Below are 16,691 nucleotides of genomic sequence, written 5' to 3' on the forward strand. Positions count from 1 at the left end.
TTTGCATTTGGCTTGCAGTGTGTGGTCCTAAGTGGAATTCTTTCCAGTCCGAGTTGCTGCCCATGGCTGAGAAGTAACGCTTACTGATGGAACGGGCGAGCTGGGAGGCAAGTGCTACATGAACTGTAGAGATGGTCACTGATAAAAGCAATCTCGTCCAGGTCCCTGAGCCCCATGCAGAGGTGGAGGTCAGCCGGCACTATCAGTCCACAGGGAAAGGGCTCTCACTGAAGTGCGCACATGGAGCTCCGTGGAGGGTTAACCGTTCTTGACATGGGTTCCTGGTTGTAGTTTACAACGTCTGCCTTCACCACCCTCTGTGACTGTTCAATTTCTGCTTTGTTTAATTTGATTCCCAGGATCTCAGCAGCAACTTTCTGAAAACACAGGAAGACAGAATCTCCGGTCTTGGCTGAGACAAAGTGGCTACTAAAGCCATTTTCCTGGCAAAACCGCAAATGTTTTTTCAGGTTTTACTGTTCTCGTATGCTCCAAATAAATTTTATTGCCCACCAAGGCGACCAGAGACTGGGTTTCCGACTCCTCACCCACTTTCTTCACCACCGAGTACCAGTCTTCTAAATTTTCAAAGCTCTGGTAATTTATAATATCATATACCAGGATGATTCCCTGTTCTCCATAGATATATTTATCCAACGTGTTGCCTCCTGTTGTCTGTCCTCCTATATCCCAAACATGAAGAGTAACATTCAAGTTTCCTGGCAACGTTACCCTTCTCAAAAAGAAGTCCAGTCCTACCGTTTGTTTGTACTGCTTCCCAAAAGTCTCTTGAGCAAAACACGTAGCTAAGGAAGTATTCCCGGAGGTGCCGTGCCCAACACAACGATTTTCAGTTGCCGGTCCTGGCTCTATTCCTCAGAGACATGGTGTCCCAGGAACCCGGACCGCCGGGCCAACCCCCGCCCCAGAGGTGGAGTAGTAAGGGGAGGGAAGGGAAGTCAGGGGATGGGGAGAGGAGGAAGGACAGGGCCTGGCCCCGGGTGTCTCAACTGCAGATGGAGGGTTCAGGGTCTAGTGACTCGCCAGGCGCCATCTTGCCCTCCTCCCCGCCCCCCTGTGAGTGGCCCCCCAGTTCTTCTTTCTTTAGGTATATTCCCAGTAGTGGAATTGCTGGGTCAAATGATATTTATATTTGCAACTTTAAGGAAAATCACCATACTGCCTTCCAAAGTGGATGCACTATTTTACAATCCTATCAACAGTGTATTCCAGTGAATACCACTATCATTCAAATGTATGCACCAACAACTAGAGCCAAAGAAGAGGAAATAGAAGATTTTTACCAACTTTTACAGTCAGAAATTGATCAAACATGCAATCAAGATGCATTGATAATAATAGGCGACCGGAATGCAAAAGTTGGGAACAGAGAAGAAGGTTCAGTAGCTGGAAAATACGGCTCAGTGAGAGAAATGAGGCTGGAGATCAAATGAAAGAGTTCTGCACATTCAATGATTTATTCATTGCAAATATCTTTCATAAGAAACATAAACGCAGGCTATACACATGGATCTCACCTGATGTATAGGAATCAAATCGATTACAGTTGTGGAAAGACTCCGTGGGGAAGCTTAATATCAGCAGTGAAAACAAGGCCGGGTGCTGATTGTGGCACAGACCACCAAACTACTCATATGCAAGTTCAAGCTGAAGTTGAGGAAAATTAAATCAAGTCCATGGGAACCAAAATTTAATCTTCAGTCTATCCCACTCGAATTTCAAAACCATCTCAGGAACAGGTTTGAAGCCTTGAGCACCAATGAGCATAGACCAAATGAGCTCTGGGAGGATATAAAGAAAATCGTACATGAAGAATGCAAAAGATCGTTACAAAGGCTGAAAAAGAAGAAAAGACCAAGATGGATGCAGCAAAAAAAAAGACCAAGATGACAGCAGGCCCAAGGGCTGTAGGCCAAAAGCCCATGGCTTTTAACTACAAAAAATGCTGGTTGACTCGAAACAGGAGACTTCCAGTCCACAGCTCATTGTTAGATAATTCCAGCAAATCAAATCAGCTCACACACAATTGTGAACAACAAAAATCCCTAAAAACCAACCAAAAAGTCCACACCCAACCATATTAATTATATGAGGTGCCTTGGTGGCTTAGTGAAAAGGAGTTGTGCTGTCAACTCTAAGGTAGTTCAAAATCCAGCTGCTTCATGGAAGAAAGATGGGAAATCTCCTCCCATGTGATTTAATGTCTCTGAAAGCCCACCGGAAGGACAACCATGAGTCAGTTCTGATTCGATGATACATAATAACATTTATAATGTATACAGTTATGCAAGGTAACACTGAAGAAAATTAGTTACATGGTACATGGCATCACTCTACATGTTTACAAATCCTGTGAATCTATAGTTACTTCAAATTTTAAAATGAAGCCACTGAAAGCCCAATCTCAATGTTAATATTTTTCTGCCTTTAACTTACATGCACTGTCTGCTAGGCTTCAGGAAAAAAGGAGACTGGCAAACATTAAGGAGATATATCCTTTGCATATAGCTAAACTTGATTGCTTTCCAGGTATACATGGCTGCAGCAGCAACCCCTTATGGCTTTAGACTTCTTTCTTGCTTCTGCAATGTTTCAGAGGGTCAGATAAAATTTAATTACAGAGACCAAACTGATTTCTTTGCAGTTCTTGAAAGAGGGAACATGACAGAAAAAGGGAAAAATCAGATCTAGAATATGATGAAGACTAAAACAGTAAAATGGAAATCTGTTCCAGAGACTGAAATCAAGGTGTCTTATTGAAGAAAACCATGACAATTATCTGCTGCCCTTTTCAGACACCAATCAAAACACAGGGGCAGAAGTAATCTATCTTTATAAGTTGCTTTTAATTTGCAAAATATTATGCTTAGCTAGTAGAAGAGCCATTCACGTCCTAAACAACACATTCCTGGAAATTCTATGAACTTTGAGAAAGGATGATATCTATAGAAAGGCTTCAGGCCTTTTGTTCATAATGTCACCATGAGTCTTACTGGACTCAAAGGCAGTCAACAACAATTCTACTTGCGAGTTTCTTTTCCTGTGATGTAAAGAAGAAATGAGTCTTTGCTTCACTGAAGATTCTACCTCTAAGTTATGTCCTTCAGGTATTACATGTTAACAAAATGTTGACAGATCAGATAGCATTTTTAAATGCTACTTTTTTTTACAATGTTAGGTTTCTGTTGTTTGTGTTCTGTTTTGTTTTTTCCTTAAGTGGAAGTACAGCTAGCAACACCTTCAGTGTTCATTTCATTAAATGACTCTCTAAGTATATCATATATATATACCATCTTTGGGAATAATAATTTTCTTCTCAGCTTTCAAATTACTGCATATTTGTTACTGCACCACTGAGGGAGGGTGTCATTTGTTATTAGCTCCTTGTCTGACACGAAACATTTAATTTTGACAGAAACCACTGTAGAAAAATAAACAGTGTGTTTCATATGCAAAGTGTCTGTTTCCCTCACTGGGAGGCAGTGGAAATAATTTTTACCATATGGCGGTGGGTGTTTATGAGCATCTCTAATGTCTGCCTCCCTTTTCCTTTTCAATCTTGGCAATGACTCTTTTTCAAAGAAGCTAGGTTAGCTTACTTTCAGATGGAGCATCTAAACCCTAGAAGATCAGCAGAATCCCCAGGGGAGTTGTTCTGTGATTGTGTGTGTGTGTGTGTGTGTGTGTGTGTGTGTGTAATATATCTTTTTAAAATTTTATACTGATTTCTTTACAAAGTTTGAGTACATTGTTTTCCAAAGGCATCAGTTTTTCTGTCATCCTTAGTTATTGTCCAGCTCTCTGATGCATAGCAAGTAATTGTGAATACCATGGCCTGAATTAGGTGCACCTCAGTCTCCAGATTGACATCATTGCTTTTTAGCACTCTAGGGAGGATGCTGAAAGCAGATTTCCCAAAGCAATTTGTCTTTTTTTTCCCCCTGGCGCTTCCTGTTTATTGATCTGGCCTGTGCCAGAAGTGAGACATAAAGGGGGACAGGCGGACAGGCCTGGCAGAGAGAGGAGCTAATACACACACACACACACACACACACACACACATGGGGGGGGCGCACACAGGTATGCACAGGTGGGTGGGGGGAGACATGATTCCATAAATAAATACTAGACACACAGGAAGGGGAGCCTGAAGCCCTGTGAAATGAGGTTACTGAGCACCACCGACTAAATGGATGTGTAGGAGGTGTGGGTGGGTCGGTGTGGTCTGAGGTGTTCGGCCACGGACTGGTGGTCCTGACGGAGGGGCAGTCCTAAAGGACAGTTGTCCACATGGAAGGGAGTATGGTCCACACGGAGGGGTGACTGGTGGTCCACATGGAGGGGGAGAGGGCATCAGTGAGCAGCAGCTATAAATGACCTTCTTGATCTCATAGTAGATGACCAGCACAAAGGCACAGTCCATGCCCTGCAGCTTGATGGACCAGGCACCCTTGAAGAAGGTGTTGTTGCCCTCATCCTTCAATATCTTGAGCTAGCAATGATGTCCATCCCTGTGTTCATGATGTCTACTTCTTTCTTGCCAGATTGCATTATTGTCCTCCTCCGCATGGTGTTGAAGGGGTAGGACATGACTCCAGCCACTGCCGTCACTGACTATGATCATCTCAATGTGTGTGTTCTTGGGGTCCTGGAGCACGCCTTCGGCAGTGTCATAGACTCCTAAGTAGGCTGCACGGTAGATGATGATATCCTCTGCACAGACGGAGATATTGAAGAGCCTTCTGAGTTGTTTATTTTCACTTGACAATCTTTCAGGCCTATAAATTCGTGTTCCATGCTAGATTTGTCCCGGTTGGAATTCAGCTGGGTCTAGGTGAAGTCCAACGGGTAGACAAAGTAAAATGAAGCGGTTCTGCTGCGCCATCCTAGGCCAGGTTGTTGGCAAAGTACAGCCAGAACTGGGTGTGATTGTCCACCCCGCCCAGGAACACTTGCTTGTACTTGTCCTTGAAGGCAAAGTTGAGGACCTGGATGGAGATGACATTGGCCAGGTTGTCCCTCCAGTATAGCATGCTCTGCTCCTTGGGGATGCTCACGATGCAGTCCATGATGCCTTTGTACTGCTTGTTGCCACAATCTGTTTGCTGGTGTAGTGGACCTGCAACAGCAGCATGACACCCTCGATTGGGACCAAAACCATCTTAGAGATTGTATGGCGATGCCACCAACCACAATGTCCTTGGTGAAAGAGATGGTCTGTTCCATCATGGTGTCAGAGAGTTCTGAAGAGCTGGCTGACAGCTGGAATGGAAGAGTGAATGCCAGGAAGGTAGGTGCCTCTGGCTCCACTGCTGCAGCAAGAACCAAAAGCTCAACTCATCTTTTGATGCCTGACTGCCGGTGCCAAGAGTGTGGATTGTGGATGCAAACAAGATGACATTGATAACCTCTTCCCCATTTATCATGGTGTTGCCAATTGGCTCAGTGGTGAGAATCTTTGTTTTCTTGATATTGAGTGAAAAATCGATATTGAGTACTGCAGTACTTGATCTGCTACAGCAAATGCTTCAGGTCCTCCTCAGTTTCAGCAAGCAAGATTGTATGATTTGCATAACGCACATTGTTAATGTGTCTTCCTCCATTCCTGATTCTTTCTCATAAAGTCCAGCCTCCCAGATGAACTGTTCCAAGTATAGATTGAAAAAGTATGGTGATAGGATGCACTCCTTTTATGATTTTGAATCATGCAATGTTTCCTTGCTCTGTTCTGATAACTGATTCCTGAATGTTATGGGCAGAATATTTAATAACACAGAAGACATCAAAAGAATATGGAAAGTGTGCAGAGTCACTATACCAAAAATAATTGGCTGACACAGAATTTCATTAAATGACATATGATCAAGAGGCAATGGTGATGAAGGAGGAAGATCAAGCTGCTCTGAAGGAATTGCCAAAAAATAAAGGCCTAGGAATTGATGGAATATCAACTGGCATATTTCACAAATAGATGCAGCCCTGGACGAGTTCACCAGGTTGTGTGCCAAGAAATCTGGAGGACAACTACCTGGCCAACTGACTTGAAGAGATCCATATTTGTTCCCCTTCCAAAAAACAGGTGACCCAACAGAGTGTGGAAATTATCAAATAATATCACTAACATCACACACTATCCAAATCCTACTGAAGATGATATTAAAAAAAAGATTATTTACAGAGATACAAGCTAGGTTTAGAGGAGACCATGACACTAGGGACATCATTGCCAATGTTAGGTGATTCTTGGCTGAAAGAGTACCAGAAGAATATCTAGTTGTGCTTTATTGGCTATGCAAATGCATTTCACTGTGTGGATCACCGCAAATTGTGGCTAACATTGAGAAGAATGAGAACCCCCAGGACACTTGATTGTACTCATGAAAAAACCTATGCCAAAACATTTATACACAAATGAACTCACACTAGATTTATTATTTCTTCTAGTCCTTAGCCTATAAGATCAGTTAGATTTATGGGAAAGCCAATGGAGTGAAACATGCACTTTGTACTTCACAAATATGTATGCTATTTCTTGGCTATCTAAATTAAAGTAAGTATTCTAGACCACCCCATACTGAAGAACTACCAGATTATGAAATGTAAAGGAGCTGTGGGAAAGGGTAAGTCCAATGGATAAGGCACTGGACTGTATTATTTTACATTTCTAAAAAGACCTTATATATTTATATAAACATACGCCTTTTTTGTTCTTCCCACAGAAACTAGCACAGCATTATCTATAGAATTAGTGGTCAAAGTTCTGTGGCTGTTGAATAAGACAAAGTTCTCTGAACCTCCAGGACAGCCTACACATAATTAACATGCAATGTAGGGTATTACTCTCAGTGCTTGTTTAATTTGTATTATTTAAAAATAAAAAGGCACAAAAGGGAAAATTACCAAAAGTCTTCTACTTACAGTAATTATGGGATCTCTTCTGGTTAATTATTTTTTTCAACACCAATATTCATCTCCTCTTATTGATGCTCAACTAAAATCATGACTGTTTATTATGGCTTATTCATAATTCTGAATTAAAGCATATTTGATAAATGAGAATGAATCACTATTTTCCCTTATCAAATTCTATCCCTCCATATACTTTTAATGTCTATTACCATCAGCCACCATGGTGCTAAGCTAAATATATTAAATATTTAATATTAAATAGTTTCCTATTAGAAATAGGAATGATACTTCAGCACAAAGTTTAAGAGGCCTCAAACCACGTTTCTTAAATTTTTTCTTATTACTCTGATTTATTTACAAAGTTTGAATACATTCTTTTTCACAAGATTCTTCCCATTTCCTTCAATCTCAAACCACATTTTTTACTGCAAAAATATGAATTGTTGTTGTTGTTGTTGTTATGTGCCATCGAGTTGCTTGCCACTCATAGTGACCCAATGTACAAGAGCCCTAAACACCGTTCTATCCTGTGCCAACCTCGCCGTCTCAAACACACTCATTCCCACCACTCCACTCACAGAATCAATCCACCACATCGAGGGTCTTCCTCTCCTGCGCTGTCCCTCCACTCTCCCAAACATGATGTCCCTCTCCAAGGACCAGTCCCTCCTTGCAACATGTCCAAAGTATGTCAGATGAAGTTTCAGAGTCCTTGACTCCAAGGAGCATTCTGGCTTCACCCTCTCCAGGACAAACCTGTTTGTTCTCCTAGCAGTCCATGGTATATTCAACTCTCTTCTCCAGCACCACAGCTCAAAGGCATCAATTCTCTATCATCCCTATTCACAGTCCAACTCTCTGATGTATAGCATAGTCTCCAGCCTGACGTCATTGCTCTTCAGTATTCTTGAGAGGTCCCTCACAGCTGACTTTCCCAATGCAATTCGTCTCCTGATTTCCTGGTTGCTGTTAACAAGAGTGTTGACAGTTGAACCAAGTAAACGAAAACTGTTAGCTATCTCAATCTCTTCACCTTCCATAATGATGCTGCCAATTGACCCAGTGGTTAGAATCTTTGTTTTCTTGACGTTTAGCTTCAGTCCATATAGGAGGTTGCAGTCCTTGATCTTCTGCAGCAAGTGCTTCAGGTCCTCCTCAGTTTCAGCAAGCAGGGTTGTGTCATCTGCATAACGCAGGTTGTTGATGATTCTTCCACCAGTCCTGATGCCACATTCCTCCTCGTACAGCCCAGCATCTCAGATGATCTGTTCTGCATACAGATTGAAAAGGTTTGGAGACAAAATACATCTGTGACGTACCCCTTTCTTGATTTTGAACCATACAGTGTCTCCCTGCTCTGTTCTGATGACTGCCTCTTGATCCAAGTACAGGTTTCGCATTAGCACAATGAAATGTTCTGGGATTCCCATTCGTCACAGAGTCAGCCATAGCATGTTGTGATCCACACAGTCAAAAGCCTTTGCATAGTCAATGAAGTACAGATAGACATTCTTCTGGTAGTCTCTGCTTTCTTCCAAGATCTGTCTAATATTAGCTATAATATCCCTAGTGCCAGGACCTCTTCTAAATCCAGCCTGCACAGGTGGAAGTTCTCTGATGACATATTGTTCCAAATGTTTTTGGATAATTTTCAGCAGAATCTTGCTTGCATGTGATATCAATGATATTGTTCCATAACTTCCGCACTCTGTTGGGTCACCTTTCTTTGGAATGGGAACAAATATAGATATCTTCCAGTCAGTTGGCCAACTGACTGTCCTCCAGATTTTCTGGCACAACTTAGTCAGCACATCCAAGGGCAGTGTCTGTTTGTTGAAATAATTCAATTGGTATGCATACTGTCAACTCCTGGAGTCTTGTTTTTTGCCAATTCCTTCAGAGCAATTTGAACTTCCTCTTTCATCACCATAGGCTCTTGCTCATATGTCATTTCATGAAATTCTTTTGTGTCAGACAATTCCTTCTGATACAGTGACTCTGTGTATTCCTACCATTTTCTTTTGAAACTTCCTGGATCATTTAAAACTCTACCCAAACTACCTTTACGTATTGCCACCCATGGCTTGAATTTGTTTTTCAACTCCTTCAGCTTAAGAAACGCTGAGCGAGTCCAGCCCTTTTGATTTTCTGATTCCAACTCTCTGCACATTTCATTATAGTATCTTGCTTTGTCATCCCGGGCTGCCTTTTGAAATTTTCTGTTCAGCTCTTTGATTTCTTTATTTCTTCCTTTAGCTTTGGCTTCTCAGCACTTTAATGCAATTCTCAGAGTCTCATCTGACATCCTTCTTGGTCTTTTCTTCTTCAGCCTTTTTTTGCATTCTTCATGGATGATTTTCTTGTTATCCTCCCAGAGCTCATTTGGTCTACACTTGTTGGTGCTCGAGGCCTCAAACCTGTTCCTGCGATGGTTTTGAAATTCGAGTGGGACAGACTTAAGGTCAAATCATGGTTCCTGTGGACTTGATTTAATTTTCCTCAACTTCAGCTTGAACTTGCATATGAGTAGTTGGTGGTCTGTCCCACAATCAGCACCTGGCCTGGTTTTCACTGCTGATATTGAGCTTCTCCAGTGAGTCTTTCCACAAATGTAATCTATTTGATTCCTATGCATACCATCAGGTGAGATTCATGAGTATAGCCTATGTTTATTTTTCTTATAAAAGGTATTTGCAGTGAATAAATCATTGAATGTGCAGAACTCTCTCATTCTATCTCCAGCCTTATTTTTCTCACTGAGCCCGTGTTTTCCAGCTACTGATCCTTCTTCCCTTTCCCAACTTTTGCATTCCAGTTCCCCATTATTATTGATGCATCTTGATTGCATGCTTGATATATTTCTGATGGCAAAAGTTGGTAGAAATCTTCTATTTCCTCCTCTTTGTCTCTAGTTTTAGGTGCATATATTTGAATGATAGTGGTATTCACTGGACTTCCTTATATGTGTATGGATATTATCCTGTCGCTCACCACATTGTATTTCAGGATAGGTCTAGAAATGACTTTTTAAATTATGCAACCAACCCCATTTTTTCTCACCTTTTCATCCCCAGCATAGTAAATCATATGATCATCTGATTCAAAATGTCCCATCCCAAGCCATCTCATTTTGCAGATACTTAGTATGTCAATATTTATGCGTTCCATTTCTTTCTTAACAATGTCCAATTTTCCTATATTCATGCTTCTCACATTCCACGTTTCAATCACTAATGTCTCCTTACATCTTTTCCTCTTTCTCCGTTATTCCGTTTCTAAGATCTCAGCTTAAATTGCCATGTCTGTTAGTCCAAATGATAGTCTAAGTGTGCTCTGTTGTACACAGGGTTTTCAAAGGCCTGTCATTTCGGAAGTGGATGGCCAATCCTTCCTCCTAGTCTGTCTCAATTTTTAGGTGTGATGTAGGGATGAGGAAAGCTCCACCTCTCTCCTGTCCCGGAATCTCAAAACTAATTCTCTGGCAGTGGGGTCCTCGAGGGCCCCTCACCCATCTTCCTGTGGTACCTTACATGAGGCGTGGGGATGAGGAAAGCTTTGCCTCTCTCCTGTTTGTAATCCCAAAACTAATTCTCTGGCAATGGCGTTCTCAGGGGCCCCTCTCCTGTCTTCCTAGGGTACCTTAGATGATTGGGTGAAGAGGAAAGCTCCGGCTTTCGGGCCCAAAACTAATTCTCTGGCAATGGTTTCTTCGTGGGCCCCTCTCCCCTCTTCCTGGGGTACCTTAGGTGAGGCATGTGGATGGGGAAAACTCTGCCTCTCTCCAACTCAGAATCTCAAGACTAATTCTTTGGCAATGGCATCCTCGGGGGGTGGGGGGAGGCTCTCCATTCTTCCTGGAGTACCTTTGGTGAGGTGTAGGGATGAGGAAAGTTCCGCCTCTCTCCCGTCCCGGAATCTCAAAACTAATTCTCTGGCAATGGCGTCTTCGGGGGCCTCTCTCCCGTCTTCTGGGGTACCGTTGGTGAGGTGTGAGGATGAGGATAGCTCCGCCTCTCTCCTGTTCTGGAGTCTTAAAACTAATTCTCTGGCAGTGGCGTCCTCTGGAGCCCCTCTCCAGTCTTCCTAGGGTACCTTAGGTGAGGCGTGGGAATGAGGAAAGCGCTGCCTCTCTAACGTTCCGGAATCCCAAACTAGTTCTCTGGCAATGGCATCCCGGGGGGCCCATCTCCCATCTCCCTGGGGTTCATATACTGTGTTAAATATGACCCTCAAAATGTAAATACTTGTTTTTAAGTTGAAGCTGTTAAAGAATCTAGTGTTACTTTTAAAAGCCTCTGCCTTTTCCACTACTAGACACAAGCGACAGTTATTATAATGGAAAATTAATATATCATTATTTTAGCATATTTCTATCATATTATAAGATTTTACTTTTAGATCTTTGAACAATTTAACATCGTATAAATTTCATTATTTTATGAGACCTATTAATCAAGAAGTAGAAGAAAAGTGAATGAAGGAGAGAAGAAGGAGAGTATATAATCAGGAGTCGTATGGAAGAGGGAACACTGAAAATAGTGGTTTTGTTTTTTAAGTGAAATTGGACAAAGTTCAGATTGATTATTAGAAGAACAAAGTTGCTGTGGTTTAGAGGTAGTGAGCTAGTTGATCAAATAGGTTCCTTTCATATTGTGTAATTTGTTATTTGAATCTTACTAATGTATCTATCAATTTTTAAATATATATAATAGTATCTGACAGGCAAGCATTCTACAGAAAAGAGCAGATGAAAGACATTTACCAGTTAGAAAAGGACCAATATTCAATGTTGCTGCCCACCTGGCTACATGATTGGTTAGTTTTTTTGTTTGGCGGTTTTTGTTGGATTTTTTGTTTTTTAATCCACCCTTTCACTACTACACCACGAACACTTCCTACTTTCGCCTACAACATTCAACATCCGTCTCCCATTGACCAGCCCCTGATGTTATGGCATCAATATCAAGCAACAAGAATTTCTCTGATTCTTACCACATCATGCTGCTGTAAGTCTCTTCTGATGCAGTCAGTATGACTTAAATTTAAAGTTGTTATGTACAGCTGCCCTGTACAGCTTCTTTTCCTGGAAGGTTCTGAAAAAAGTCCTTGTTTGTAAACTTCCACTCCAGGATTGATTTCTTGTGGGATAATATCACTTGTCTTCTGTTTGCATCCTGGTGCTGACGCAAGCGGATGGCTTCCAAGGAGAGAGAATGTATCCTCCAGGACCAGTGCACAACCTTTGCTTCATGGCCAGAAAGCCGCAGGCCCTCGGGCCCAAAACTAATTCTCTGGCATTTCCGTCCTTGATTGCCCATCTCCCCTCTTCCTTGGGTACCTTAGGTGAGGCGTGGGGATGGGAAAAGATCAGGCCCTCAGGCACAAAACTAATGCAATGACATCCTCCTGGCCCCTCTCCCGGCTTCGGGATTAGGAAAGCTCCTCCTCTCTCCCGTCCCAGAATCCCAAAACTAATTCTCTGGCAATGGCGTCCTCGGGGCCCCCACTCCCGTCTTCTTGGGGTACCTTACGTGAGGCTTGGGGATGGGGAAAGCTCCGCCTCTCTCCCAAATCTGGAATCCCAAAAGGAATTCTTTGGTTGATCTATCAACAATCTGCATTATGCAGATGACACAATCCTGCTCGCTGAAACTGAGGAGGACCTGAAATGCTTGCTGCAGAGGGTCAAGGACTGCAGTCTTCAGTATGGATTGAGGCTCAATGTCAAGAAGACAAAGATTCTCACCACTGGACCAATTGGCAGCATCAGGATGGATGGCGAAGAGATTGAGATTGTTCACAGCTTCAGTTTGCTTAGCTCCACAGTCAACACACTTGGCACCAGCAGCCAGGAAATAAAAAAACGTATTGGGATGGGAAAGTCTGCTGTTAGGGACCTCTCTAAAGTACTCAAGAGCAACGGTGTCTCTCTGGAGACTAAGGTGTGACTGATACAGGCCATGGTTTTTGCAATCACTTGTTATGCATCAGAGAGTTGGACAATGACTAGGGAGGATCGAAGGAGAATTGATGCCTTTGAGCTGTGGTGCTGGAGAAGGGTATTGAATGTACCATGGACTGCCAAGAAAACAAACAGATTCATTCTGGAGAGGGTTAAACCAGGCTACTCCTTGGAAGCAAAGATTCTGGGTCTTCGTCTGACATATTTTGGACATGTTGCAAGGAGGGACACGTCCTTGGTGAAGGACATCATGCTTGGGAGGCTGGAGGGACAGTGCAGGAGGCGAAGACCCTCTATGAGGTGGATTGATTCAGTGACTGGGGTAATCGGGATGGGTGTGTCAGAGGCAGTGAGATTGGCACAGGATAGAGCAGGGTTTAGGGCTGTTGTACATAGGGTCGCTATGAGTCACAAGCGGCTCGACAGCACATAACAACAGCAACAACAATGTATCTGTAGACAGATGGACCATAATATTTCCATGCGCACAGTACATGCAACATGTGATTAACTGAGATGTGGGTCTCACAGCAAAAGATTAATGCTGAAATTGACCATTGGGAAGGTTTTTGTTGTTTGGGTTTTGAGAGATTGTGTGTATTGTTGGCTTTGGCTTTTTTTTTGTGGGATTTTTGTTTTGACTTGATTTGGTTAGGTTTTAGCCCAGACAATGTATGCTCACTTGATATTTGTTGGTTTTGGTTTTTCTCTGGTCACTTCCTCTTTTTTAAATAGGTTTTTTAAAATTTATTATTAATTTCAATGAAAATTTACAGATTTTGGATTTCCATTCATTCATTGTTGCACTTTTCTCCCCTCCTAACCCACTCCCCTAGTACATTATCCTCTTGGAAAAGTAAGAGAAAAATTCTTTCATTATTTTACAAACCCTCCCCCAGGTCCACTCCACTATGCAGCCTTTGTTCTGGACTCCTGTCATGACAAAAATACCTAATCACATATCCCTTTTAAACCGTTTTCTCCTCATCTGTTTCAATGCAATATATATTATTGAACCCATCTTTCTCAGTCTCCCCTCAATACTGATGTCAGTCCTGTTTTACAACAGTGGCACCATGCAGTATTTATTTGTTCTTTTGTGACTGAGATACTTGACTGAGCATAATGCCCTCCAGGGTCACCCATTTTGAATAATATGAGTTCCTTGTTTTTCAATGCAGCATAGTATTCCATTGTGTGAATATACCACAGCTTCTCTATCCATTCATTTGTTGATGGGCACTTAGGTTGTTTCCAACTTTTTACTATTGTGAACAAAGCCGCAATAAACATGGACGTGCAGATATTTGTTTGTTTGTTTTTGTCATTGCAGCTTAATACTTCTTTATTCTGGTAATGGTGCTTTTTCGATATTTGTTGTTTTAAAGCTTCTAGACAAGGAATTGTCCAGGAAGCAAACTGGTGAGATGATAAACTTATCTCTAATTCTCTCTGAATTTCCAGTCTGTACTATATCCATCTGCTAAAATATAACAGCCCCAGATATGGACTCCAGTCCGCATGGAGAGCAGATGTTTTCTCTGGAAATAAGTTTTCCTTTTAAAGATGAACCATCTATTCCATTATAATCAGTTCTCCTGTCATTTGCTTTATTATACCTTTTGTATAACAGATTGTGAGGCATCATTCTAAGGAAAACTCTATAAAATTGTAACATATAAATATTAATACTCAACTGTTACATGATAAATTGTTGTGTACCACAGAGTCGGAATCGACCCATGACTGAGCTCCCAGTTGGTTTTAAGAAGCTGTTAATCTCTCAGGATGAGATTGCCCATCCTTCTCCCACGTGATAACTGAAGTGAATATAAAGTTCCATTATATATTGGGGGGAAAAAGTTCCATTATATAGTACTTTCTAAATGGAAAATTATAACAGATGACAACGAGTGGCAAAGACACTTTTTTCTACTTTGGTCATATGGGGCTAGGAGAGGAGATTAAGTCTATATTTTCATACCTGTCCCTCTATACAGAAACACGTGCATGAAGAACTAATTCCCTTTCAGATTTTTATAAAATCTTACCTCCTCTTAGAGCCTCTAAAGAAAAATTACTTTTAGTACTAGCACTCTCAGACACAGAAAGACTGATAGCTTACCCAAGGTCTCACAGCTAGAAGAAGATAGAAGTTAGGATTTTAATTCTGTGTTTCATAAATTTAAAGACTATAAGTCAAGCAACCACATAATACTTTTTTATTATTATTTAAGGCCTTTATTAACAGGTGCTTGCAGTTTTGTTGACTTTTGTTTTAAAAAAATAAAGTTGTGGGAGGGGCCCGATGGCCTGGGCGCTATAACGGTGGCAGCAGCCCGGGGGGGGGGTGGGGGGGTGGGCAGCGTGGACGCTTGCAGCACAGCCTGGGGTATCACCGCGGGCCTCCACCCTGAAAAGGCGCTGCTGTCCGAGCACCTCCTGAAGCCGCTGCCTGCGGACAAGCAGATCGAGACGGGGCCCTTCCTGGAGGCGGTGTCTCACCTGCCACCTTTCTTCGATTGCCTCGGGTCCCCAGTCTTCACTCCCATCAAGGCAGATATAAGTGGCAACATCACGAAAATCAAGGCCGTGTATGACACAAACCCTGCCAAGTTCCGGACCCTGCAGAACATCCTGGAGGTGGAGAAGGAGCAGTACGGAGCAGAGTGGCCCAGAGTTGGGGCCACACTGGCGCTGATGTGGCTGAAGAGGGGTCTCCGCTTCATCCAGGTCTTCCTGCAGAGCATCTGTGATGGGGAGCGAGATGAGAACCACCCCAACCTCATCCGCATCAACGCCACCAAGGCCTACGAGATGGCTCTCAAGAAATACCATGGCTGGATCATGCAGAAGATCTTCCATGCAGCAGTGTATGCGGCCCCCTACAAGTCCGATTTCCTGAAGGCAGAACGTGACTGAGGAGGAATGCCTGGAGAAGACCCGCCTTTTCCTGGTCAACTACACTGCCACCATTGACGTCATCTGCGAGATATACACAAAGATGAACGCTGAGCTCAACTACAAGGTGTAGCGGCGCCCGGTGCTGGCCCCTTACCACAGACACACCGACACAGGCAGACCCGGACCACTGTGACCACAGCCAGCAGGCCCACTCCCCCAGGGATACTTTCCCTGAGTATGGCCCACAGTGCAGCCCAGGATTGCAGGGGGGGGGGCGGCCTTGGCTACGGAAAAGTAATTTTCTGTCTATTCTCTTGGAGCAATAATGACCCTACTACCACATCGCCTTTGAACCTCACAGCAGTACAGACTTTGTCTCCATTTCAGTGTGGTAAACACCAATTAATGTTTCTAATAAATCAAGTCCTAGGGTTTTGTTGTTGTTGTTGTTGTTGTGTTTTGTTTTTGTTTTTTTTTGTGGTGTGTGTGGTCATCCTCTACACACCTGGAGCACAGCTCGGTTAGGGATAAGATGGACAATGTGATCCACCTCACGTTCAGAGCCAGCATTGAGCAGCATGCTGATGGGGACATTTTTAGGACCGTGCTGAGTTTGATTGGAAATTATGCCGAGTTCTTACCGTGGGACTTAAAAACAAAGAAGCAAACCAGTGTGTGCACCATCCACCCTCTCAACACTGTCTTTTGGCAAACAGTGTATTTACAGCAGAAATCAGCCAGCAAGCCTTTGATGAGCCCAAGGTGTTTCTTTTAGAGCAGTAGGGTACAATAACTGAACACAGATGCCTGTGTTTGCATCTTTCTACATTCTTTCTTCAGGGACTACTTTTCTAACCTAAAAAACCTGCGAGTTCTCTTGAGGGGAATAAGGTAA

General features: G+C 42.7%; 3 pseudogenes; 1 reads left to right on the forward strand and 2 right to left on the reverse strand.

Annotated features, from left to right (window-relative positions):
• Positions 1–224: 224 nt before the first annotated feature.
• LOC102843124 lies at positions 225–3,547 on the reverse strand (annotated as a pseudogene).
• Positions 3,548–4,189: 642 nt separating this feature from the next.
• Positions 4,190–5,250, reverse strand: LOC102843533 (annotated as a pseudogene).
• LOC102843940 lies at positions 5,249–15,926 on the forward strand (annotated as a pseudogene).
• Positions 15,927–16,691: the final 765 nt, after the last annotated feature.

This window comes from Elephantulus edwardii, unplaced genomic scaffold (assembly GCF_000299155.1).
Source record: "Elephantulus edwardii isolate Elephantulus edwardi_28Jun2011 unplaced genomic scaffold, EleEdw1.0 scaffold00428, whole genome shotgun sequence".
Taxonomy (NCBI): Eukaryota; Metazoa; Chordata; class Mammalia; order Macroscelidea; family Macroscelididae; genus Elephantulus; species Elephantulus edwardii.